Here is a 24,761-nt window from a genome sequence, read left to right as displayed (position 1 = left end):
GCCTATAATATCAATGAGACAGGTGTATTGTGCTCGCAGACACGTGCCTGGTGAAAAGCCTTTTTGTGCGCGACAAAGGAATTGGCGTCTGGGAAATCAATCAGTCTTTTGCTGCATTGTGTGCGTTGAAAAGAAAAGGACGGTAGAGAGAGGCAGGGAACACGCGTGTACAATAATATCTATTTCTGACCGTCACCGCACGCACGAACTGTGTCCGAATGGCCGCAAAAAGTGGCGGCAAGAGAGCAGTATAGTGAAGCGTGTGCCAGCGAGTGCGTAATGCTGGCGCTGACGTCAGGTTTTCGACGCAAAACATTGCCACCGCCACTTTATTATAAACGCCGCCGCCGTGTTCGTTTGCAAAGCAGCTTTCTGCCTGACAGCCCGCACACATATATAACTCTAATAAAACGGTCGCTTTCCTTTCTCCGCGCTCTCTGATTGAAATTTGAGCAGCCACTCGCCGGCGAAGAAAAATATTTACCCAGTGTAGCGTGCACGTTTTGCAACGCCAATTCGTTTCTCGCATTATCTCGTCTCCACTCCGCGAAAGGACGCTGCAGTGATTTTTATTGCTCGATTTCGCATTGCAAATCCAGAAATAAATAAAAGGAGAGTCTCTGCTGGAGCGGTATATATTTCTCCCGGCCGTTTGTTTACGACGGATTTAGGCTGGGCTATCTTTGTCCGCGAGGCCACTCTGATTTTCGAAATTGAATGTTGATGAGAAACTCACTCACTCAGCAAGGCAGTCGCCTCAAAGTGGATCGATAAAACGCTTTTTATTCGCCTGTTCTTTGCAATAATGTTCATTGAAAGAGGCCAGAAATGAATGGAAACATGTGCAAAAACTCTTAAAATCGGATTTTTTAGTCCTTTTTTGGTGGTGATATTTAAAAAGATGTTTTTTACATTATTTGGTTCTAATGCCCCTTTTGTTGCTAAGAAACTCGTTTTTAATTATTAAAATTGAGATTAAAGTTGCTTTTAATTCATTTTTTGGTAATTTTTACCTTTCGTCTCTCATTTTTGTCAGTGCCAATCGATTCCCAAAGGGTCGAATCAGGTTTAGAAGCCCAGAAATTAGCGGAAATATAAAAACCGTTAATTTGGCGGTATTTTTTGAAGCGAAGGCAGCACCACAGCGACAGCCAGCGGCCAACCTTGTCTCTTAATTGCGGTGGCTGCCACTGCGGCGCTGCTGTTTAATCTTTTGATGGCCTAAAGCCTTTTCCGAAGCATTTAATAGCAATATTTTGCCATGAAAGCCAGTTTGCAGCTGAATAAAGCCTTAGAAATGAGTTAAGTCTTTGAATAGAAGCCGCGCGCGGTAATCACGGTGGGCAATTTGAGGCGCGGTTAATGAGAGCTAGTGAACCCTTTTCCATCAACAGGGCAGCGTTTTCGGCGTGTTTTTCATGCGGCTCACGCTGCTCTCGGTGAACAAACCGCGCATTTTGCCCTCTGGCAATCTATCAAGCCTGCGGAAAAAGCGAGCGAGCGAGCGAGCAACACCGTTTCCGCGCTGAATGGGAAATCGATCGCTGGCATGAATGGAAAGCATAAAGGCGGATTAGTGCCAGGGTCGTTAAAAATAATGAGATCTCAATAAGTCCACTTGACAAACGTGCGAGAGACTCGGTCTCACTGGCCAACCAGATTAAAAAGGAAGGCTGGCTATTTCGCAGGCTGGCTCGGACTTTGAGTAAGTGTATTGTGGCCGGTGGGGGCAAAGCAAACTCGGCTTACACGCGCTGTGCATACAGATCCGGCCCGCCGATGAATGGACGGAAGAGCGAGAGACCCACCCGAGGCTGCTGCTCTCTCACCAAAGGAGATTCGCTGAATATAAACGCGGCGGATTGCGCCCAACACACACTGTGCTTGCTTTCCTTTCGGCCTCGTTCTTTGCCAACGCAGCCTCCATTTATCACACGCACGCCCCCGCTCATTGTTCAGCAAAAGACCAACTTTCTTTTGCGCCAGAGGTCCGAGCCTCAAAGTAATTTATTCCGAACGCACAGTGAATTCGGTTTTTCGTATGCAACTCTCGTGTTCCCCTTTTAGTAAAATATAAATTACTTTCTTTGACAGCCAGCAAAGATCTTATCCTCAGATTGTGCAGATTCGCGGATTGTACTGGTTGAAACTGGTAAAAGGTAAAGGTCAAAAGCTTTGGGGTTTGATTAAAAAAAATCTAATTTCTCGATTTTTTGTGTTTTGCGAATATTTCCAGCTCCAAATCTCGGGTTTTAGCCATCATAATTGTGAAAATTACGCGTCGTTAGACTCGTTTTGACCTCCCCAGATCAGCTGAAGGGTTTAAGGGGTGCTTATTCTTCACCCCCAATCGCTACAATATTTTTTAAACTGAGAAAAATGCTGTAGAATACATTTTTACGAAAAAGATTTAAAAGGGGGTTGAAAGGGGTGGATAGTTAGCAACCCTTAAAATGTTCAGCTATTCAGGGTAGGTTCATAAGAGTCTAACGGTGGATAGTTTTTGCGTTTCTGATGGTTAGAACCCGAGCTTTGGAGTTTGCAAAACGCCTAAGTCGAAAAATTCGTAATTTTCGTGTTTTGCAAACATTTGAAACTCCATATCTCGGGTTCTGGTCATCAGGATTTCAAAAATTACCCATCGTTGTACTCTTCTTGACCTCACCTGACCAGCTGAAGGGTTTAGAGGGTGCCTACTCTCCACCCCCCATCGCAAAAATGTTTCTAAAACTAAGAAAAATGCTTTTGAATACATTTTTATTATAAAAAATTTTAAGGGGGTTGAAAGCGATGGATTTAGCAACCTCTAAACTCTTCGGCTATTCAGGGTAGGTTGAGACGAGTCTAACGGTGTGTAGTTTTTGGAATTCTGATGGTTAGACCCCGAGATTTGGAGTTTGCAAAATGCATAACTCGAAAAAAAATCGTGATTTCGTGTTTTGCAAACATTTAAAACTCCAAATTTCGGGTTCTAACCATCAGAATATAAAAAATTACCCATCATTAGACTCGTCTTGACTTCCCCTCACAAGGTGAAGGGTTTAGGGGGTGCTCCCAAGACAGGAATCTCTACAAAACTCTGATTAAAATAATAAAAATTTTAATTATGACCAAGAATTGCAAATAAAATATTGCGGACGTGACACACAAATTATTATTCTAAAAGCTGTCAATTGACCTGGGAATTTTATTTTAGCTCCTCTCTAATTTAAAATAATAGTGATTTGCTTTAAAATCTTGACTTTCTACTAAAACCCTGGAAAAATTCAAGCCCTTTTTGACCACACAAGTAGTTTACCTCTTCATTTATTTAAAAAAAATAGATTTCTTAAGCTGGAAACAACTATATTGTGATGATTTAGAGCAGAAGAACAAACAGAAAAAGCAGCCGACCAACCGCATGAGTTGCTATTTTCTGCGCCGGAAATTTCTTTCTAAAAACAGTCGGCTGCGGCGCAAACTTGCTTTCAAGTAAAAGCCGATCCGATTTTCTCTTTTTGTTGGCTCGGCGTTTGTGCTGGCGGCAATAATTGATCCGAGGACTTACCAGTGTGTCTAACAAGAAGCGAGCGCCGGCGGCGGCACAAAGAAATCGCGAGCCACCTGCAGCTGAGAACGGACTGACTGAGAGGAGCAAAGACCGAGTTGGCCGGCGACGTGCGCGCGGCGGCGGCGGCGGCGGACTAAAAGCCGACCCACCGACCCACCGACCGCCGGCCGACACACGCCTTGGACGACGGCCAGCACCGCTCAATGGAATGGACGCCTCAATGACTCATTGTTGGCGCTCCACCCATTGTTACTCGCGAGAGCACTTTGTAGCATTCGTCTGTGTGTGTGATTAACGCCGGGCAGTGCATGAATGGACGCGCCACGCAGCGCGGGAAATTAATTCCGTTTTTACTAATTTTTTTGTCAGATTTGGATAATAAGAAATGTCAGGATCAAATTGAATGCTCAAAAAAATTTAATCTAGACCTCTAACTTTTTTATTATAAAAATATTATCGAAAAAAATATTGATATTTACGGGATAATTTTGAAAAATAATTTCCTCTTGCAAAGTTCCGGATTTAGGAATTTTTAAAATGTGTTATAAGTTGTTCCATGAAACGTCTGAGCCTGTGTGAAAACTCTATAATAGCTTTTATCATTTTAGTTCTAGAGATAATCCACTTCAAACACGAATTTTTCTCCTTTTTCGTGCTTTGCAAGAATTGCCAACTCCAAATCTCGAGTTCTAACCATCAGAATTGCCAAAATTACCCATCGTTAGACTCGTATCAATCTTCCCTAGCCAGCCAAGGGTTTATAAGGGTGCTTACCCCTTCAATTTCAACCCTTAAACTACAAATAACAAAAATTTACTTCTCAACCTCCTGTCTGCTTTCTTCAGGGCTTCATAGTAATTTAAAAATTAAATTAAAATTAAATTCACCCTGAAAAATCCTTCAGTTTGTAAGTGGAGATCAATACGAGTCTAACGGGGGTTAGGTTTTGCATTTCTGATGTTTAGAACACGAGATTTGTTGTCGCAAAATTGACGAAATTTGAATAATTCCTATATATTTACGTGTTTTTTTGGATCTTTGGAATTCCAAATCTCGATTTCTAAGCATCAGAATTGCAAAACCTACCCACCTTTGGACTCGTTTCAACTTTTTCTGAGTCGCTAAAGGGTTTAGGGGTGTTTTCTCTGCACCCTTAAGTTGCCATTCAGCTTTCAAAATGCAACAGTGAGCGGCGCAAGGAACGTTGGTCGTTTTTCGTCAAAATTTAAGCAATGGGGATGAAAGGGGGTGAGTGTATGCACCCCCTAAACCCTTCAGCTGCTCAGAGAAAATTGAGATGAGTCTAACGGTGGGTAGTTTTTGAAATTCTGACGATTAGAACCCGAGATTTGGAAGTGCAAAAGTCCCTAAAACTCGAAAAATCGCTTTTTATTTAAAATAAAATGGAATATTTACCAGCCGCCTCAATAACAGCGTGAATAATTTACAGCATTTCAATTTGAATTTGACGTGTGTTGTTTACAAACTTGTCCTAACAACTATCTTTAAATATAGACCAATTGCAACTCACTTGATGGTCCAATCTACAATCTACAAGAGTTAAATTGCCGATTTGGTTCGTAGCCAAGAAGCACAATACAGCACGTTCATTATTCTAGCTGTAACGAGCGACGCAATAAAACTAAAGTCATTGCTTACGTCTTAATACTTTCGCAATTGAATCGCACACTGCCCTGTAGAAACGCGCGCGGTCAATGAAAGTTCGGCGGCTCGTTTTTTTTTCCTCTTTGAGAATGTGCTGGTCACTTTATTTAGCAATCAAAGGAGCGCCGGCGGCGGGTCACGTAGGCTGGCCCCGAAATACTACAAAACGGCATCGACGGACGGACCGACGGCCTCGGATCGCGCGAAATTACATAACTTGCCAGTTTCTCTGTTTGCTCGCGCGCACAGGCACGGATTATGGCGAATCGCACTGTTTGCTTGGGACGTTTGTCTCGCAAAGACAAACACAGCCCCGGCGACGATGTGGGTGGGTGGGCGGGTGGGAAGGCGGGTGCAAAGGAGCCGCCCTGACGCATCGCCACAATTAATTAGCTGCTCTCGCAATTACGTTCGTCGACAGCTCGTGTTTATTTGCACAGATTTCGACGCGGTTTAGCGACAAACTTTCTCCATTTGCTATTACAGTTGAAATGATCAGACGTCGAGTTTCGTCAAGACGCTAAGTTTTGGCGTTTGGCAGAGTACGGCGGGAAATGAATATTTTTGTTGTTATTTCTTTAAAAACAGCTGATTAGCCTGGTAATTGGCGAATCGACCGGTCGATGGCACGTCAGGCTGATGGAAATGTAACAAAATGCGCAGGAATGAAATTATTAGGTCGGCACGCCCTTTTTTTACCCTTCTGCGGAATGTCTCCTGATTGGCCTCGACTATTTCGACGCCATATTGAATTCTGACCGGCGGGAAACCAATACAGATCGCAATCCAGCCCCCGGGGCTACAAATCAAGAGTTCAGGGGTTCTTGAAATGTGAAAATTCGCAAATCAGAGACTAGTTATGCAACCTGCGCATCAACTTGACCGTCCGCGTTGCATATCTCGCAATTTCACAGGGGCGTAGCACCGGAATTAATTTTTTGACCGCATCAATCGACTCCTCAACAGCCGAATTTTGCAGATGGCAGTTTGAAACAATTAGTAGACATGTAATAACCGATATCTTAGCAGTTTTTGGACTCAAATCCAATCAAAAAGTGCGACACAAACGCCAGCGACCAATCAGAGATCGTCTTTTTGACGTAGCGAGGGCCTAAAATCGAGACAACAGCGCCACAGCGACAGCCAGCGCAATTAAGCTGCTTTCTACCTTATCTGGCTGTCGCTGCGGCGCTGTTTTCTTTATCTGGCCAATCAGAGAGGACCGCTCCCTCCTCTGATTGGTCGGCGGCGTTCTTTTGTAACGTTTTGCTTATTTCAAACCAAAAACCGCCGAATTAACGGTTTTTTCGAATTATCTAACCTAATTTGATCCTCTTAGGCCCCATAGAAACCCATAAAATTGAATATCAAGACATTAGTAACCAATTTTTATCTCATTCCTCAATTTCAGAGCTTAGACCTTCGATCAAGAGGAGGAAATATGAAGGACACCTGGCTTCTTTTGCAAGCGGAATCGGATTTCTCACGAATTACTTCCTTCCTCAAGCAGTGGAGCGATCAAACAGCAGGCGGCTCGGCTCGGCTCGGCTTGGCGGAGGTTCTTTAACGCTGCATCAGATTCGATTTGGCTCGATTACGATCGGCCTGCTGGGAGCTAGGCCATAATTCTCGGGCGCAAGTCTGTGGCGGTGGCAGCCACGCCAGATTATACATAAATTTGGAACAGGAGACCGACGCGGCGGGCGGGCGAGCGGAACTGGCGATCCCGGCTGCTCGGCTGCAGCGCCATAAAAATCGCATTAAATGATAAAGAAGTAATTCCAGAGAAGGTAATTTATGTGTACAGATCGATTGCATGACGAACGCCCGCCCGCCCGCCCGCTCGGCACCGCAGCCACCGACCGGATTTTGACGTCGACCCCGCATACCAATGGACAAACGTGGGCACAAACTAATGGTCTTTTTGGCAAGCCATCTGTGAACTGAATAAAACGCCCCCGCAAATCACGCCTCCATTGTTTCCACACACGCTCCGCATCCACATTTCTGTTTTCGCCGGAATCTAATAACTGCGGGTCCAGTGTGGGCGAAAATATTTCACTAAATGAGGATTGTTTTGAGGAATTTATTGATTTAGGTGGGTAATGCGCATGAGGAAATACATTTTGCGTTGTTTTATATGTAAAATTAGCTCATATTCCGGGAAAACCACCAATGGAAATGAATATTTTTGTTGTTAGTTATTTACTAACAGCTGAATCACCCGGTAATTGGCGAATCGACCGTTAAATGGCACATCAGGCTGATGGAAATGTAATAAAACACGCGGGAATGAAATTATTAGCTCGGCACGCCTCTTTTTCGACGCTTCTCATTGGCCGACTGGATTGGCCTCCATTATTTCGACGCAATATTGAATTCTGACCGGCGGGAAAACCAACACAGATCCCAACCCGGCTCCCGATGGGAATTGCGACTGCGCAGAAGGTTTTAATTTGGGTCACGCATTGCGCAGTGATGAAGTTTCAGCCTTCTTGTGAGATTTAGAAGCGATCTGAACATACTGCGCATGCTTAAGATGCGCATACGTTTACTGCGCAGCTTCAAAACGAGCGAATATTCAAACAAATCTATTCAACGGATTTTTCAGCATTCAATCACGATTTTGACAGCTTATTCCAATCACAACTCCCTTTCGCACTCAATGAAGTAGAAGTGAAGCTGTGATCCATCATTCTGACTGTACATTTTGCGCGCAATACCTCGAAAATATAATCCATAAACTTAATTATTCATCTGCCACGAAAATCGAGAAGAAAATATTCTCTGGCAACTTTTGAACTTTAATTAACGAAGGAAGTCTCGTCGCTTCCTCCTCCTCTAGGGACATTAGACGGTTGAGTGGCGAAAAAAGTTAATTATCCTTCAAAAACAATAAAAAAAGTGGCAAAGGGTGCGCGCATCCCGTCCTTGCTTGAGCGTACGGATAATTAAAAATTCCAGCAGGCGCGCGCGCATAGCAAAAGGCAAGGACGTAAATTTTAATTACACTCTGCGAATTAATTAGCCTGTCGAGCGGTCGTCATATTAGGCGGCGCTCGCTCGTTCCTGCTCAGAGCCGGCTAAAACATGGGAAAATGAATTTGCGTCGGCGGCGGATAGATGTGGTCGTGCGGCCAGCGCTCGCTCGCTCGTTTTCACCGTGGAAAAGCTGGTTTAATAATAACGCCGGCCAGCTACACAGCAGCCTTTTTTTGTGTGTGGCATGTAGCAGGATAAAAGCTAGTGCTTGAAATATCAAACACACGCTTTTACGACCAACAGATTTACGGAAAATAGAACTGTCTGTGCTGTGAAAATTGCGCTGTTACACGAGAGGCCAGAGCTACTGGGCGTGTCTTTTTTTGTTTGACATTACTAATGAGGAAAAATTGCACTCTTTTTGTGTTTTAAAATTAAATGCCGGGGATTTTTGAAGAGTTCACGATTTTTATATTGAAATTCCTGACAGAAAAGTGCTCTAGGAAATATAATGCAGAAATGTAACGGCTTTTCGCGTCCTGCAAAGCTTGAATAAAACTTCTCCGAGAATTTTCCAGAGCAAATGTAAAGATTTTTAATCTAGCAGCTGAATTATACAGCCTTTGAACAGTTTTTCCTCGTTTCAAATAGGTTTGTAATTGCACATCAATATGCTGAACTCATCAAACAATCCAAGCAAATGTTTGGAGTGCAAACATACTTTTAATAATGACGTCAATGCTGATGACGTATTTTGTTTAATGTGGATCCATACAGGGCATGATTAGAAAAATATTTGAACTGTTGGATGTAATAAAAATTCAAATTGTGCCAATTTTCTCCAAAATTTCCAAGTTTTGACCACACTTTCTTGCCAGATTTCGATTCCTCTCGTCGATATCTGCATGAAAACATTTTAGGAAAACTCTTTGTTATGAAATAAAATATAATTTCAAGTAAGGAGACAGTCCGCATCATTTACTGCTCTACTTAGCTCAATTTTCAAGCAAGTTCCCATTTATATTCGCATGAAAAGTCTCTGCTTGTTTATAAAAAAACACACAACCAAGCGCGGAGTTGCTAGTTTTCCATTGGCAACTTCTTTTTCAAAAGCAACTGCAAGGGACTGTGTTCATTGTGCATTGTTCGCCGTAAGACTGTCATTTCGTTGCAGCAATGCAGAAGGGAAAATTGCGCAATCCGGCGGGGAAGGGGAGCAGAAAAGCTCATCTCCGTTGTGCATTCCGCACAACAAATGATTTGAAAATAACAGCACTCGTCCGTCGTCTCTCATTGAAAAAGTTTGCGCACAAGCACGTGTCTGAGCTGCTTTTGCTTCGCATTTCCCAGCGGAGCAAAAAGGCGGCCGGTCGAGAGGACTGAGAGCAGTGCATTATTATCGAGTATTGTCAGCTTTGCGCGGGTGGGTTGCCTACCGCCCTCGCACCGCACACACGCCCCCGCAACATAATGAAATGTGAAAAAATCGCTCAACTTGTCGCCAACTCGGTCCAGCGGTTGGGCAAAAGAAGGGATGACGCAAGAAGCGCCGAGCTTCGATTGAAAACCGCGATCCGCATCTGGCAAACACAACTTTCCAAACGACAGTTATTCTTACTCGTCGGCCTTTTTTCCTCCCAAAAAGATTTATGGCAGTTGATTTTGTCTTTGCATTGAAGAGAATAGAAAAATTAGATTAGTTTTCACTTGACTTCGGCTGGGTGGGCCAAATTTAAGGAAAATTCATCAGCACAATGAATGTTTTTGTTTTTATTTATTTGAAAACAGCTGATTGGCCCGGTATTTGGCGAATCGACCGTTAGATATGGCACATCAAGCTAATGGAAATGTAACAAAATGCGCGGGAATGAAATTATTAGCTCGGCACGCCCCTTTTTCGACGCTTCTCATTGGCCGACTGGATTGGCCTCCTTTATTTCGACGCCATATTGACTTCTGACCGGCGGGAAAACCAACACAGATCGCAATCCGGACCCCGGTGGGAATTACGACTGCGCAGAAGGTTTTGATTTGGGTAACGCATGCGCAGTGATGCGTTTCAGCCTCCCTGTGAGATCAAAGAAGCGATCTGAACTTACTGCGCATGCTTAAGATGCGCAAAAGTTTATTGCGCAGCTTCAAAATGGGCCCAATTTAAAATCCCAAGAAGCACTTTCTTTACAAACAGCTGATTTTAGCCCAGTAATTGGCGAATCGACCGTTAGATGGCACATCATGCCGAGATGGAAATGAAACAAAATGCGCGGGAATGAAATTATTAGCTCGGCACACCTCTTTTTCGACGCCATATTGACTTCTGACCGGCGGGAAACCAACTCAGATCGCAACCCAGACCCCGTTGCTGAAATTAAACTCGCGGCGTGGTGCGTGCCGAAGTAAAGAGGGCTAATGGCCGTGCGCGGCGTGGCTTCCACTTCCATTAACATCATTTGTCCGAAAACGAGTGTTGACAGGTCTCGAATCACAATTTCCTTTGTGTAAATTGGTTTTATCGGGGTGGAGCCGGAGAAAGAGAGCGGCGGCGGCGACGGCGGCGGGATCAAATTTCCGCAATTTTCTCGAGCGTCGGCCACCGCAAGCGGCTCGTTTTCCACCCGCGCTGTTTATTTTTTTTCTTTTTTTATCGCCGCCCCAGTCTTGAGCAGGCGAAAAGTCATTAATTTCAAGGAGCATCCGCGCGCTCGTGTGATTTATCTCCTTGCTTGGCTTCCATATTTTCCTTACATAACGTGTGGGCGTGCTTAAATTGGCTTTTTGATCAAATTCGCCGCCGCCGCCGCACACTCAACGCACATAATGCAAGCGCAGTGGACTTTTCCATTAGCGTGGTTAAGTGAGCGCCGCTCCCGCGCCACTTGTGCCAAAAATAAATCAACCCTAATCCTCGCCAGGACAACAAAACCAATTGTTTTCAATAAGCAGCTTCCACGCTCACGCAGAACAAAGGGTATAATAAAACCTGTCTAGACGGGGTTTTTTGTTTTAAATCGGAAAAAATACTTGAAAATCTTATTGTTAAATTTTCTTTTTTTATTATTGCATCCAAACAATTTAAATAATTTTCAACTGTCGCCCTGAATGGATCCACCTATTTAAAATCAACTTGTTGTGTATAATGTAAAGCTGCTTGCTACACAAAACACATTTCACAATAGGCGCAAGAGACAATTTTAGCCACTCTGTGCCTGTGAAGAGATTCATTGAAGGCGCGCGCGACCCGTCGGCTTTCGCTTTGTCTAATTCCGCCAGAATTTAAGCGTCTCTCTCTCTCTCTCATTCTGAACTCGAACACGACACTCAACTCACGCAGCCAAAAGCGGCAGCCACGCGCGCCCTTTCTCTCTCTCTCTCTCTCTCTCTCTCGCAAACATGTTTTTGTTTGTTTGATTTGTGTGTCGCTGCTTGGATTAATATGATTACGGCCTCGCCGGAATTTAATTAATTTCGCACTCGCGCGCTTTTCCGCAACACATTTCAACCGCACGCAAATGTTTCACCGTCGGGCACGAATTAATTTCGGCTATTTAGCCGTCGCGTCACTTCGGGATGATTGAGCCGCAAAGTTTGATTTGCAAAATTAATTGCAATTCGACCGCACAAATTGTTGCGGATTTTTCCTATTGACAGAATTGTTATGATAAAAAATAAACAGATTTTGAGAAATCGACGAATTTATTTCAAGGCCCGGTCACGTGACGCGGGCGAGCGCGCTGATTGGTTGCTGGCCGCGCCCACTTTTTCAGTCACAAAACAACAAAAATTCTTGGGAGCGTTGAAATTGCGCTCAAAGCTCAACAAACACTGTAATTTTCTTTGTCGAATTGATTGTTGTCCTTTTCTGCATGGAAATTTGAGTTTATCTGCTGATTTATGCGCAGTTTCCGGCAATTTCAACGCTACCAAGAATTTTGGTTGCTGTCTTGACTGAAAAGTGGGCGTGACCAGCCACCAATCAGCGCGCTCGCCCGCGTCACGTGATCACACCATCTCCTGTTTATGTGAAAAGAATTCGCTATTTCCCATTCGTGCCGATGAATTAATTTTATTTTCGCTCAGCGAGAGAATTCAACCTTTTTTTATTCACAGTCTACGTTTCAGATAAAAAAAGCAATGGTTAAAAATTCCGTCTGCATCGATTAGCATTAAGAATGCGAGTGTTTTGTCTTGGTTGGTGTCTCTCTCTCTCTCTCTCTCTCTCTCTCTCTCTCTCTCTCTCTCTCTCTCCCCTCGGTGTGCGAAACGGAGCAGCGAGATTAGCAACAGGGAGCAGAAAGGGAAGTCGTAAAGAGCGTGGCGAATGGACGCGCGGGGGCGAAAGCTACTTGTGGATTCAGACTTGTGATTAATGCACCCCGATTGGATGGGGTGGGAGCCACAAGTAGTCGGCCGAGCAATAAATCATCCAACAAACAAAGTGCCAACAGCAGATCAAAGCTCTGCTGCTACTTTCTTTTTTACTGCTGTGCCAAATATTGCGCCAATTGAGCAAGAAAGCAGCCGGCCGCTTCAGCCAAATCGATTCCGACACACACACAAAGGCAGTTTGTCGGTCGGTCGGTCGGTTGGTCGGTGCCTCAATGGAGGCCAGGCAAAATTGGAACTGCACTCTTGCAGCCGACGCACTCTCGGCTAATAGAAACTCAAATTCGATCAGGAAGAAGGTGCCCCAGCTCAAAATTGCTTGTAATCAGGAAACCATCAAGGGGTGAAATTTAATTATTGCATAACCGAATCACATGAATAATTCTAGACTTGAAAATAGAGCTAGGAATATCCGGATTTTTATAATTTTAAATTTTGGTTAAATTCACCGGGGTCCGGGGTGCGAATTGTGGCGGTTCCCGCCGGTCAAAAGTGAATATGGCGTCGAAATAATGGAGGCCAATCAGGAGAAAGTCCAGCGGCCAATCAGAAGCATCGAAAAAGAGACGTGCTGGCCTAAAAATTTAATTCCCGTGTATTTTATTACATTTTCATCAGCTTGATGGGCCATCTAACGGTCCATTCACCAATTACCGGGCTAATCAGCTGTTAATAAAGAAATAACAACAAAAATATTCATTGTGCTGAAGCGATTTTCATGATAAATTTCATTTTCCCGCCGTACTCTATCAGACGCCATATCTGCGCGTCGCGTCAAACTGGCCCCCGGTGGTTAAATTGGAAATTTATTACTTTACTCAAGTATTTATAGATGACAAATCCTTTTGTTACCGTTATTTGAAATTAAAACTATCTAAAAATGTGGAAAAAGCTAAAATTTCCCCGGTTGCCGTTTAAATTATTGAGAAATTGGCTTAAAAATTTGGATTGTAACCTCTAGCATTGCCTCCCTACTGTAAAAAACCGATTTATTTCACAATTTAGGGAAATTTGACTCATAATCGCGACAAGAGGGATCGAAATCAAGCAAAAAATCATGGAAAATTATTTGACTAGCTTTGAAATATTCGATTTTAAGTGAAAATAATTCAAATATTTAAACCACTGAAATTTACAGAGTAAATTAAATGGTTTTTGAGCTGGAAAATTCAACATTTGGGGACAGAGTTGTAAAAAACCCACGATTTTTTCATAATTTGCCCTTTTTTGTTTGCACCTCAGTTCTCAATACTTTTCTAATTATTCGCTCATGACCTCGACTTGGAAAAACCTGCACAGTAGAGGAAATTCTGACTAATCCGACCGTAAATTCTAGATTTTTACAGGCGAAATATGGAATAAATTCATTGCTTGCGTAAGAAATTGTTGAAAATACCCGGATGGAAAACAAATGCGGCCCTGGAATGAGAGTAAAAATCGACAGTGAAATGCGATCTTCGCTATCATCATGAGCAGCAATTGGTCCTGGTCCCGGCAAAATTGCGTAACTTTTAACAACCAAACGGGAATTTCCTTGTTGCAAGAAAAGGTCAACAATCAATTCGACAGTGAAAATGTGGGTGTTTGTTGAACGTTGCGCAATTTTGCCGGGACCAGGACGAATTATTATTAACAAGCGGGTGCTTTTTCTAATCAGCCAATTAGAAGGTAATAATTGCCACCCGATATTAATGAACAATAACGCGGCGAGATGCTCGTGAAAAAGGCGCAGTTGTGCAGCGGGCGCGAGTGGGTCGTTGCATACTTTTTGCTCGCACGCAGCCATCTGTGCGTTCTATTGATTCCAACTTCTTGGAAAACTCTTTTCCTCTCCAACGAAGCTTCTCGGAAAAACAATCCTACAAGAAAGAGAGCAAACGGAACCGCAGATCTATAAAGTAGAAAATTGCTGAGGACGGATTTCGACACCCTTTGAAAGAAAGAAAATCCTGAAACGAAATAATTGGGGGAAAAAAATAATAATTGGCCACGCGATTCAATTTGAAGGAGCCGTTTAAACGGTTCTCCGCCTTTTATCGAGTGTTTTAGAAGCATCGCTTGTTTCGTGATTTGTGTGTTTGGTGCTAAATTCGTTGGTTTTCGTAATTGAAATTCAATGTAGAATTTAATAACAGCAGGAAATTAATTAATTTATTACATTTCTTCAAATTTTATACAGTTTTTTAAGCTTGTAAACCTTAAAATTGCTATTTAATAGGTTAAAAATCCATCAAAATATTTACAAATTTAATTAGCATGCAGAACAAAAGGCCCTTTTAGTGTTTGGAGCCGCCAACAGATGGAGCCACCGTATACATTGGTAATAAATTCAATTTTAAGGCACTTCCGCTGTGATTTCAGACTCAATCCTGGTACTTGTGCATTCTTGGCTTAATTTGCTTTCTTTTGACGTGCTGAAAACCAAAATCGGTTCAGCCAATCGCCGTAGAATCGAGAAAAACTATTATTTGAAATTTAAAATCTTTTCCAACGTTTCTACGGCGATTGGCTGAACCGATTTTGGTTTTCAGCACGTCAAAAGAAAGAAAATTAAGTGAATAATGTATAATTAGCACGATTGAGTCTGAAATCACAGCGAAAATGCCTTAAAATTAAATTTATTACGAAAGTATACGGTGGCGCCATCAGTTGACATCTTCGAAATTCGAACTTTTTGAATTTTCTTTTATAAATTAGCAATTAAAATCAAAAGAACTACCAGAAACAATTTTTTCAACATATAAATAAAATAATCAGCCCTCTGTAAACTGTTGAATGTCACGCAGCATAGCGGCAGGGGCTGTCGGGGGTGAAATAATTTAAAATAAAAAATTTAGAGACTGACCTGAGAGTTGGCGGGAAGCGTGTGGCTGGCTGGGGTGCGAGAGAGAGTGTGCTAGTGGTGGCTGCTGCCCGGCTGGCGGCTAGTCCATGGCGGGTCGGCGGCGGGCGGAGTGTGGGTGCTGGTGAGCGAGCGGCGAGCGAGGTCGGTCTCTCTCTTCGGGGTGCAGCTCGCGACGCCACCTGCTGGTGCCTGGAGCGCGCCCGCCCCACCAGCCTAGTTTTATAAGTGCGGCGGTGGCGCTGCCGGGCGCCGCCGACTCATTGGCCCGCCGCGGCCCTGCCCCCGCCGCCCACGCGCCCCCGGCCGTCGATCGATGCCCGCTGCGCCCCCGCCGCCCGCCCGCCCGTCCACCCGACCGACCCCCACCCCCGCGGACTCGCACGCCGCATTTTTCATTCATCAGCGCGGCCCATTCATGCGACCCATTCAACTCCGTCGGGGCCCTGCTCCTCGCGGGGCCCCTCATTTAATTTTTTTGTTCCTACCAGCGCGTTTTTTGTTAATTAATATCGCCAGCACGTCTTGTCAACAAGAACACGACCATAAGCAGCTACAAAAAATTGGGACAAAACAAACCCTTTATAATTTTTCACCTACGCTTGGCTAATATTTTTCTGGCAATAAGGAAATTTTATTAATTTCTGGTTTTGAATTACAAGTTTTGGTGTTAAATATACTTTAAATCGTCTAATACCGTGTAAAACTGCCAAATTTATCTAAAAGTCGTCTTATAATGTTCTACAAGCCGTCTTAAACTCGTCTAAAACCGTAAAACGATATCTGATGCAAATCCTTTACAACAAAGGCTATTTCTGTATTGAATAAATCGAATTGAACAACTAGCAAGGCACAAAAGGGGATTTGCACGGGTTATTAACCGACTAGAACGGTATTAGACAATTTTTTCTTCAATTTAAGCAGCTTATTAAAACAACGTACTTGACTTAAGCTTTCGCATAAAATAAATCGACGACTGAATGAAATTCATATCTTTATATAGAGCTAGAAATAGGAAAAATATTTGAATTGTTTGTTCTTTCCTCGCGTTACGACATTTCCAACAAAACGATTTCAATAACAGAGGGCAATCAAGAGCAATTTGTGCCTGTCGAACACGAACGAACATGCTTTTTTCCTTGAAAAACGCGTGCAACTCTTTCTTGCATTTCCTCGTCGAGACGTGTGTGCGTTTCAATTGTTCTCGTCTGATGGAGCGAATTTAGCCCCGAGGGGCCTGTCTTTCTCTCTCGTCCGACTGCCACTTTTGACAAATGACTTGCACACACGGAAAAGCGTTTCCCAACTCTTGTTCACCACGTTAAAACTATTTCTAGCTTGGCCAGCGGATATTTTTAGACTTTGTCAAAGGTCGCGCCCATGTTCCTTGTTAATTCAGACCCGAAATGTTTCACTTCAAAAGCCTGCTGGCCACTCGTCCTATTTATCTGATCAAGTGCGACGACCGTTTCATTCAATTTTACTGCAGAATCCTATTTATAACTGCCAATTAGTGCTAATTCCCATACAACTGACGAGTACCATCATTACAAGTTTTAATTTAATACCTTCCTCGATCATTAACAAGCTCGAAACTATTGTATCATAAGTTGCATTTGAAGAGGAAGAAATAAGCTGCTCAACGATGTCCCGTTCGGACGTGTCGGTCGCTGCTTTTCTATACTATTCCGTCCAACGAACAGACGTATGTCAACAGAGCTGAGGGAAAATTTGAGGCCCGGGGCAAAAATTCCTCAAAGAAGATGGGATCAGCGGCGCAGGGTGCGCGTGTGTATTTACGTTACGCCTCTCAGTTTGGAGGCAGCTCCAGTGTAGCAAAAGCGTTATTGACATTTCAATCTGGCTCCCCGATCTGGATTCCTGGCCATGCATTCCGAGTTTCGGCAGGAAACGTATTACAGCATGCGGAATGCGCACCAGCCTCATTTTCCACCTGAGCGGCGCCTCCGATAATTTGCTACAGGCGTATGCCGTGTGCGCCCCAAGTGATTTTTGCCATTTCTCCACTCGCAGACACGGAGCACAGGAATTTGCAAGCCAAATCTAAAATCGATTCAAGTTTAAACTCGAGATCTTACATTTTTCTACAGTGCCAATCGATTTCTGAGCCAAAGAAAATGTAAAATGCGATCTGTGTTGGTTTTCCCGCCAACCAGAAGTCAATATGGCGTCGAAATTTATATTTGTTTCAATTTTAGCCCATTTTGAAGATGCGCAGTAAACTTGTGCGCATCTTAAGCATGCGCAGTAGATTCAGATCGCTTCTTTATTTCACTGGGAGGCCGAAACTCATCACTGCGCATGCGTGACCCAATTTAAAACCTTCTGCGCAGTCGTAATTCCCACCGGGGGCCTGATTGCAATCTGTGTTGGTTTCCCGCTGGTCAGAATTCAATATGGCGTCGAAATTAAAGGAGACGGTCCAATGAGAAGCGTCGAAAAAGGGGCGTGCTGACATAATAATTTCATTCCCGCGCATTTTTTGTGCCATCTAACGGTCGATTTGCCAATTACCGGGCTAAATCAGCTGTTAGTGAAGAAATAACAACAAACCCGATTTTATAGCGAATGCCAGAGGATTTTGACTGATGGTTACCTCCTCTGGATGTCGCTGTGGCGCTGCTGTCTCGATCTTAAGCCAATCAGAGAGGACCGCTCCCTTCTCTGATTGGTCACCGTGGCATTCTTTACTAAATTAAAAAAAAAAAACGGTTTTTCCAGACCAAGGCACTGTTGTAAACAAGGTCGGTTTCAGAGTTTTGGCAAAGCACAAAAAATACACATTGTTAGGTCGGAGGTGCACGCGCGCGCGACAAAGAGACACAAAACACACCACTTTGTTCCTCCCATGTGTGTCGCCTCTCTCTATTGTTTTCGGGCCTGTTTGTACCCTGTTAGGGAAAAAGGACGACTACTGGGAAATAAATAAAAAACACCTCTTCTTCCTAATCATTCGTTGGCGGCGACGTCGGCACGTGTGTGTGCGTTTGATCACTGGCAAACCACAATGGGAGGAGGAACTTGAGTGATTGCACCTTAGAGCAAGGCTATAGGGGTGTAAACAAGCTTGTATGCGTGCTCGACGAGACAGTTTGTTTTTGTGAAATAGATGACGAGATATCCGACACTCGAGTTTGATCATTAGCAGCAAGTTAACTGATTCTACTGACGGAAATAGCATTTCCGACATGCTAGAACAGAAAGTGAGGCACGTGTACTGTACGCCCACAAACCCACCAACCAACGAATTTATTTTTATAAAAAAAAAAAATCAATACAGAGAAGAGTCAACATTTGATAGACTCGTGAATTATATGTGTTTTATAGTGAGTGGCGTTGCGGCAACGGGTACACAATACATGAAATCTGCTGCAGATGGCGAAACAGAACACAGGATTATTCAGCCATCAAATAAAACAACGAGAGAAGCCAACTCGACTGGAACGACGTCATGGCAGCCGATTTCGGCAAACGCACTCGAACGATTACCAAGAGCTGCAGACCGGAACACTTTTTGTTCTTTTGTTCTGGGGGTTTGTGCACAGCATTAATCTATTTCTCTGCAAGAATAATTAGATCACAAATAGGGCTGTGAAAATAAGATTGGTTTTTGTGGGAGATTTTTGAATATTTTCGGACTGTTATTTAGTGCAAAATAGACGGTTTTTTAGACAAGATTATAAGTTTTTCGGCTTTTCTACATTTTTCCGATGTAACTGATTGAATTTTTTTAATATTTATTCATGCTGAAACAATCTTTCTTTTGTATTAAAAATTTCAGATGCTGATGCAAATCCCTTTTTCCCATCAGAAAAATATCGAGTTGATGGATTCTTCAGGCGCGCATATTCGGACGCTTTTTTCTACTCAATTCAAAAGATTGGCTTGAGCGGAGCTCGAAAAATAACGATCATCAATATATTTCAGCGTGCCTTTCATAAAATCAGACTGAAACATATCGCTTCCTTTGCAGCATCATATTTCTTTGCGTATATGCGGCCGTCTTTTGAGCTAGCGTTGCTTTGGCATGAAACCGAATCACGCGCCGTTTTGTGTCAGCGCGAGCTGATATTGTGTGTGCGCTGTCTGGCGCATACCTGTCGCGCGCATTCCGATTTTATTGGTGCAATCTATATGGTTTTCCAGGCATACAGCAGAATATATTACTCAAATTTCTGACATTATCTCAGGCTGCACGAGAAAAGGTGCCTGGGAATATAGTCACACTTGTGCAAAGCCAGACAAATGGGAGCTATAATTTTATTTTAATTAAAAGTTGGCGTTTCAGGGAGTTAGCTTAAAGATAAATTGATAAATAAGGTGTCTAAAAATGATCTACATTAAACGCCCAACAACTTTTCCACGTTAACAAACTTCCTTGGTCAACGGTCAAGGTCACTAAAATTCGACCTACAAATTCAAAAAATTCCTGGATATCGAAGGTAACAAAAATGTTATTTTTGAGATAGCCAAAATGTGACTAAATTAATAAGAAAAAACTTATAACAAAATTTGTGACACAGTCTTGAATAGTTATAAGTTTTTCAGGGGGTTTCAATCAACCGTCATACCTATAGGGAGTTAATTTGGCTTAATTCACTAGCTGCATAAGCCCTTAGTGTTCGAAAGCCTCCAACAGATTGCGCCACCGTATACTTTCGGAATAAATTTAATTTTAAAGCACTTTTTCTATGATTTCAGACTCAATCCTACCTTATTGTGCATTCTGCACTAAATTTTCTTTCTTTTGACGTGCTAAAAACCAAAATCAGTCCAGACATTCGCAGTAAAAACGTTGGAAAAGATTTTTTATTTCTAAAAATAATGATTCCTGATTCTACTGCGATTTGCTGAACCGATTTTGGTTTTCAGAACGTCAAAAGAAAGAAAATTAAGTGAAGAATGCGCAAATAGCAGGACTGAGTCTAAAATCGCAGCGAAAAAGCCTTAAAATCAAATTTATTACGAAAGTATACGGTGGCGCCATCTGTTTGCGGCTTTGAACACTACAGACTGGTGTATACATTTAATTTCACTAATTTTAACCGTCATTGGTGTCGTCCCCTATGTTTTCGACCCCAAAAAAATCAAATCTGAACTCAATTTTACGTTTAAATTGCGTCCTTCAGCTCTTCATTATTTATTTAAAGCTGAAGTTGAGAAATAAATTTAAGTCTCGTAATTTTCAGCCTTTTCTACGCAAGTCAAACATGTGAATGGAAGTTTCCGTTGAACTCTGAATGAGAAGCAGCCCAGATTAATAAGGCATACACATCTTAGCAAGTTGTTCCCCCATCGCAGACTGCAGAGAGTGAGTAGGTGGAGACGCGCGAGTTAATATAGAGCAGCGCACGAAGGAGCGATTACGACACGCCGTTTGTTTCCGCAGCGTCGATTATTGTCAAGTAAATTCACTGGTGCTGCGAAAGTGGTGTGCAATTTGGTCTCTTTGGTCGGTCTGCCGGGTGGGTTGGCGTCTCGAGAGCGCGCGCGATGCGATGTTGCTAGTTTAGCGAACGAGACATCTGGCCTAATCCACGCCGGGCCGGGCTGGGCTGGTGCGGGGCGCGTGTCAGCCCGGTTCAGAGAGAGAGGTGATGAGAGCGGCAGCTCGGCGGGCCGGCTTAATGGAGTGCCGGGGGCAACCTAGCTGCAACATCATCCCCCAGACTCTCTCACTCACTCACTGTGCAATCGATTTGGGTTTAAATGTTACAACGCAAGTCGTGCGCGATCACTTCCCTCTCTTTCGCGCATGAAACATTTATTTTTTTTTCATATTTTTCCTCTGCTGCTCGCGCCAGATTATTCTCGCAGAGAGGTGAAGAGTGAAGTGGCGGCTAAGAAAAGACATGCACGCTCCAGCGCGGCCAACTGACGTTTCGAATCGTGCTTTTTATTCAAACAACGCGCATTCTGCGAGAGGGAAAATCGCGCGCCACCACTATACAACGGATTTATGTGTGGGAGGCACATCTGCACAGCTGCTCTGCGGCTTTACTTTTCTTTTTTCATTGCGAAATGGTAGAAATAACGCATTGAAGTGGATTGAAACGAGTTATTTCTTTTAAAGATCATCTTTGATGAAGTTTCTGAGCACACCATTCGATTCCTGAAGGTCGAATTAGGTAAATTGGATGTTTTTTCCGAGAAAAACGTCCAATGCGACGTGCGAACTTTTTTCCCGCCAAAACAAAATGAATGCGAGAAGTGCGCATGCGTCAGAGCTTGACAAAGAAGTCATTCGTACAGACGGTCTCTCTGCAAGTGCTCAAACCAGCTCTCACGCATGCGCACTTATCGTATTCATTTGTTTTGGCGGGAAAAAAAAGTTCGCACGTCGCGCTATACTTTTTTAACGGAAAAAACATCCACTATACCTAATTCAACCCTCAGGAATCGATTGGTGTGCTCAGAAACTTCGTCAAAGACGGTCTTTAAACTAAAAATTAATTATTCTTGATTTTCCAGTATCAAAAACCTCTTTAAATCCATATTACGATCAATTGCGTCATTTGTAAAGGTAGAACAGAGGGACATTGATCATTATTAATTTATTCCTCCTTGCACAATATCTATTTCAGTTAATTTAATTTGTACGCCTCTCATGAAAGCCTAGAAATCTGTTCTGATCACCGAGATGCAAGCTACGTGTATACGCAATCAAACTTTAAATGTAGCACAAACACTTGAGAGCTGATGTGAGCAGCTGTGCTTGTTATGCTTCCCGCGTCTCATCAGTGCTCAACTAGTTGCATACATTAATTTCCCGGGAGTCGAAACAGCGCCGACGAGATGAGTTAAAACAGTTCAAAACAGCAGGACTGGCATTAATTAACACGCAGTGCGGAAGTGACGGAGGTACAACAACAACAACCCCATTGTGCGCAATAAATTCGATTCATTGTTATATATACACAAAGCACGCATATTTTTCTATTTCAGACTTGTGTTGCAATAAAATTAAATTACATTTATGCCTCCGTACAAATGAGAAATGAAATTCTAAACGGTTTGTTAGCCTCATTCCAAGGTTTCCCGCCACCAGCAGCAGCCACGAGTGCTCATTTCTCATTTCACCGCCCTCTTGTTCTACGGCACGCTTAAGAAACAGCAGGGTTTGTTGTGGAATGAGTTGGAAGAAGAATTCCCAACGAGCCGGCGCATTCCAAGAGGCGAATAAACTGAGAATATACTCTGCTCGTTGGCTTAATAAGCCTTGCAAATGGTTTCTACATTAATTGGCTCATTTAAAGAGGATTGATACTGAAAATTCATGGAAAATCCTTATAGGCAATGCAAGAAATCGTTCCTTAGGATTCAGTTGAAGCCTAAATTGAGCCAAAGAACAGTGCAAAAAGGGTGAGGACTGTTTCCTTACTTGAAATCTTATTTTATTTCACAAAAATTAGTTTCCAAAAAGGTTTTCATACAGATCTGGACGTCAGGAATCGAAATCTGCCAAGAAAATGTGGTCAAATTTTAAAAAACTGATTATCAATTGAACATAATTAAAACAATTTTCAATCATTGCCCTGTATCAAATTGCAAATTGAAGGGAATCGATTGAGCAATTCCTTAGATCGGCAACATTCTGGGAGAGAGCCAAGCCAGCGCAGCAGGCGAGGCGAGGCGAGGAACAATAAAAAATGACAAACGTGCGCTGCTGCTGCTGCTGCACAGCAGCTTTATGAATGGAGCGAGCGGGGACCTTGCCATGGGGCATGACAGCCGAGTGCTCAATCAAAAGTGTTTTCAGTCAGTGTATGACGTCAGCTAGGACTGAGAGAGCGCGACCTGGCAAACAATGCCACTTGCCAAACAGACGGCCAATAACTCGGGGTAACATTCTGCGGGCCAATATCACACACACACACACACACACACACACACACACACACACACACACACACACACACACACACACACACACACACACACACACACACACACACACACACACACACACACACACACACACACACACACACACACACACACTGCGGATCATCATCTTCTGCATTTTTATTGCTTGTCGTATTACTATATGTCGCTGCTTGTTATTCCACCTGCGAGGCGCACCTCCGCAACGCCTACATAAAAGTGATAAAAGTATAAAAGTGTATGGCACGAAAGGAAATAGACACAAGGGATGACATGTCCATAAAAAGGCAGACTTTTTTTATTAAAATGAAGACATGAAGTTTTGTTTGAGTAGGAAAATTTATACATCGCCGGAAGCCGGATATTCACGCGACGCGCAAATATGGCGTCTGGTAGATTACGGCGGGAAAATAGCTTCAGCATTATGAATATTTTTGTTGTTTTGTCTTTAAAAACAGCTGATTAATCTGGTAATTGGTGAATCGACCGTTAGATGGCACATCAGGCTAATGGAAATGTAACAAAACACGCGGGAATGAAATTATTAGGTCGGCACGCCTCTTTTTCGACGCTTCTGATTGGCCGCTGGACTGTCTCCTGATTGGCCTCAATTATTTCGACGCTATGTTGAATTCTGACCGGCGGGAAATCTAACACAGATCGCAAGTTGGACCCCGGTGGGAAGTACGACTGCGCAGAAGGTTTTGATTTTGGTCACGCATGCGCAGTGATGAGTTTCAGCCTTCCTGTGAGATCAAAGAAGCGATCTGAACATACTGCGCATGCTTAAGATGCGCACAAGTTTACTGCGCAGCTTCAAAATGGGCGAATATTCAAACAACTATAAATTTCGACGCTATATTGACTTCTGACTGGCGGGAACTAACACAGATCGCAACCTGGCCCTCGGTGCTATCTAGCAAAAATTTAATTTTGACTTTTAGATGTCATAGTTGGGGGCTGAGACCCACCCCTACCCCCGGGGGTGGAATTTTATTATTAAAAAAACTTGAGCGCTCTTGGTGTAGCATTTCATTTATTTTCTTGAACGAAAAACTTAATTTTAGACTGCATTTCATCGTATCAATCTGAGAAAAGAGACATTTTTCCTTATTTGACAATTTTATAAGGATTTAATCAATTTTCTACCTTGCAAAAGAGTGAAAATCCTCAGCACATTTGCCTCAAGACATTTATATTTATACGTTTTGCGCGCGTGCATGAGAGCACTTCCTCGAAACGAAACCTTAGGAAAGAAGAGGTTCCAAATTTAATTGTGCTCGTTTGCAGCCCTATCAGGGCCTTTATCCATAATTTCGCATCCACCCTATAGAAGCAGAGAACAGAGATTGAAGCCGTATATATGGAAGTCGCGGCGGCCGGGAGCGTTGTGCGGAAATTCCTGAGGCGCCGCGGGGGAGGCTTTCTGCTCTG

The 24,761-nt window shown here is 43.2% G+C and overlaps 1 protein-coding gene across 3 annotated transcripts in view; it reads right to left on the bottom strand.

The window, feature by feature from the left end:
* LOC135939787 (uncharacterized) overlaps positions 1-15,586 on the bottom strand; it is a 38,806-nt gene extending 23,220 nt beyond the window's left edge. For 2 of the 3 annotated variants that reach the window (XM_065484354.1, XM_065484356.1), the window contains exon 1: positions 15,426-15,586. The gene's annotated coding sequence lies outside the window, so the exon portion shown is untranslated. Of the gene's footprint in view, positions 1-3,547; positions 3,691-15,425 lie in introns of those variants that run through there. The other variant, XM_065484355.1, reaches the window with a different exon arrangement.
* Between the last annotated feature and the right edge of the window lie 9,175 nt (positions 15,587-24,761).

Source organism: Cloeon dipterum, chromosome 3 (assembly GCF_949628265.1).
Source record: "Cloeon dipterum chromosome 3, ieCloDipt1.1, whole genome shotgun sequence".
Taxonomy (NCBI): Eukaryota; Metazoa; Arthropoda; class Insecta; order Ephemeroptera; family Baetidae; genus Cloeon; species Cloeon dipterum.
The sequence above is the reverse complement of the archived record's forward strand: the minus strand, read 5'-3'. Positions and strand labels throughout refer to the sequence as shown.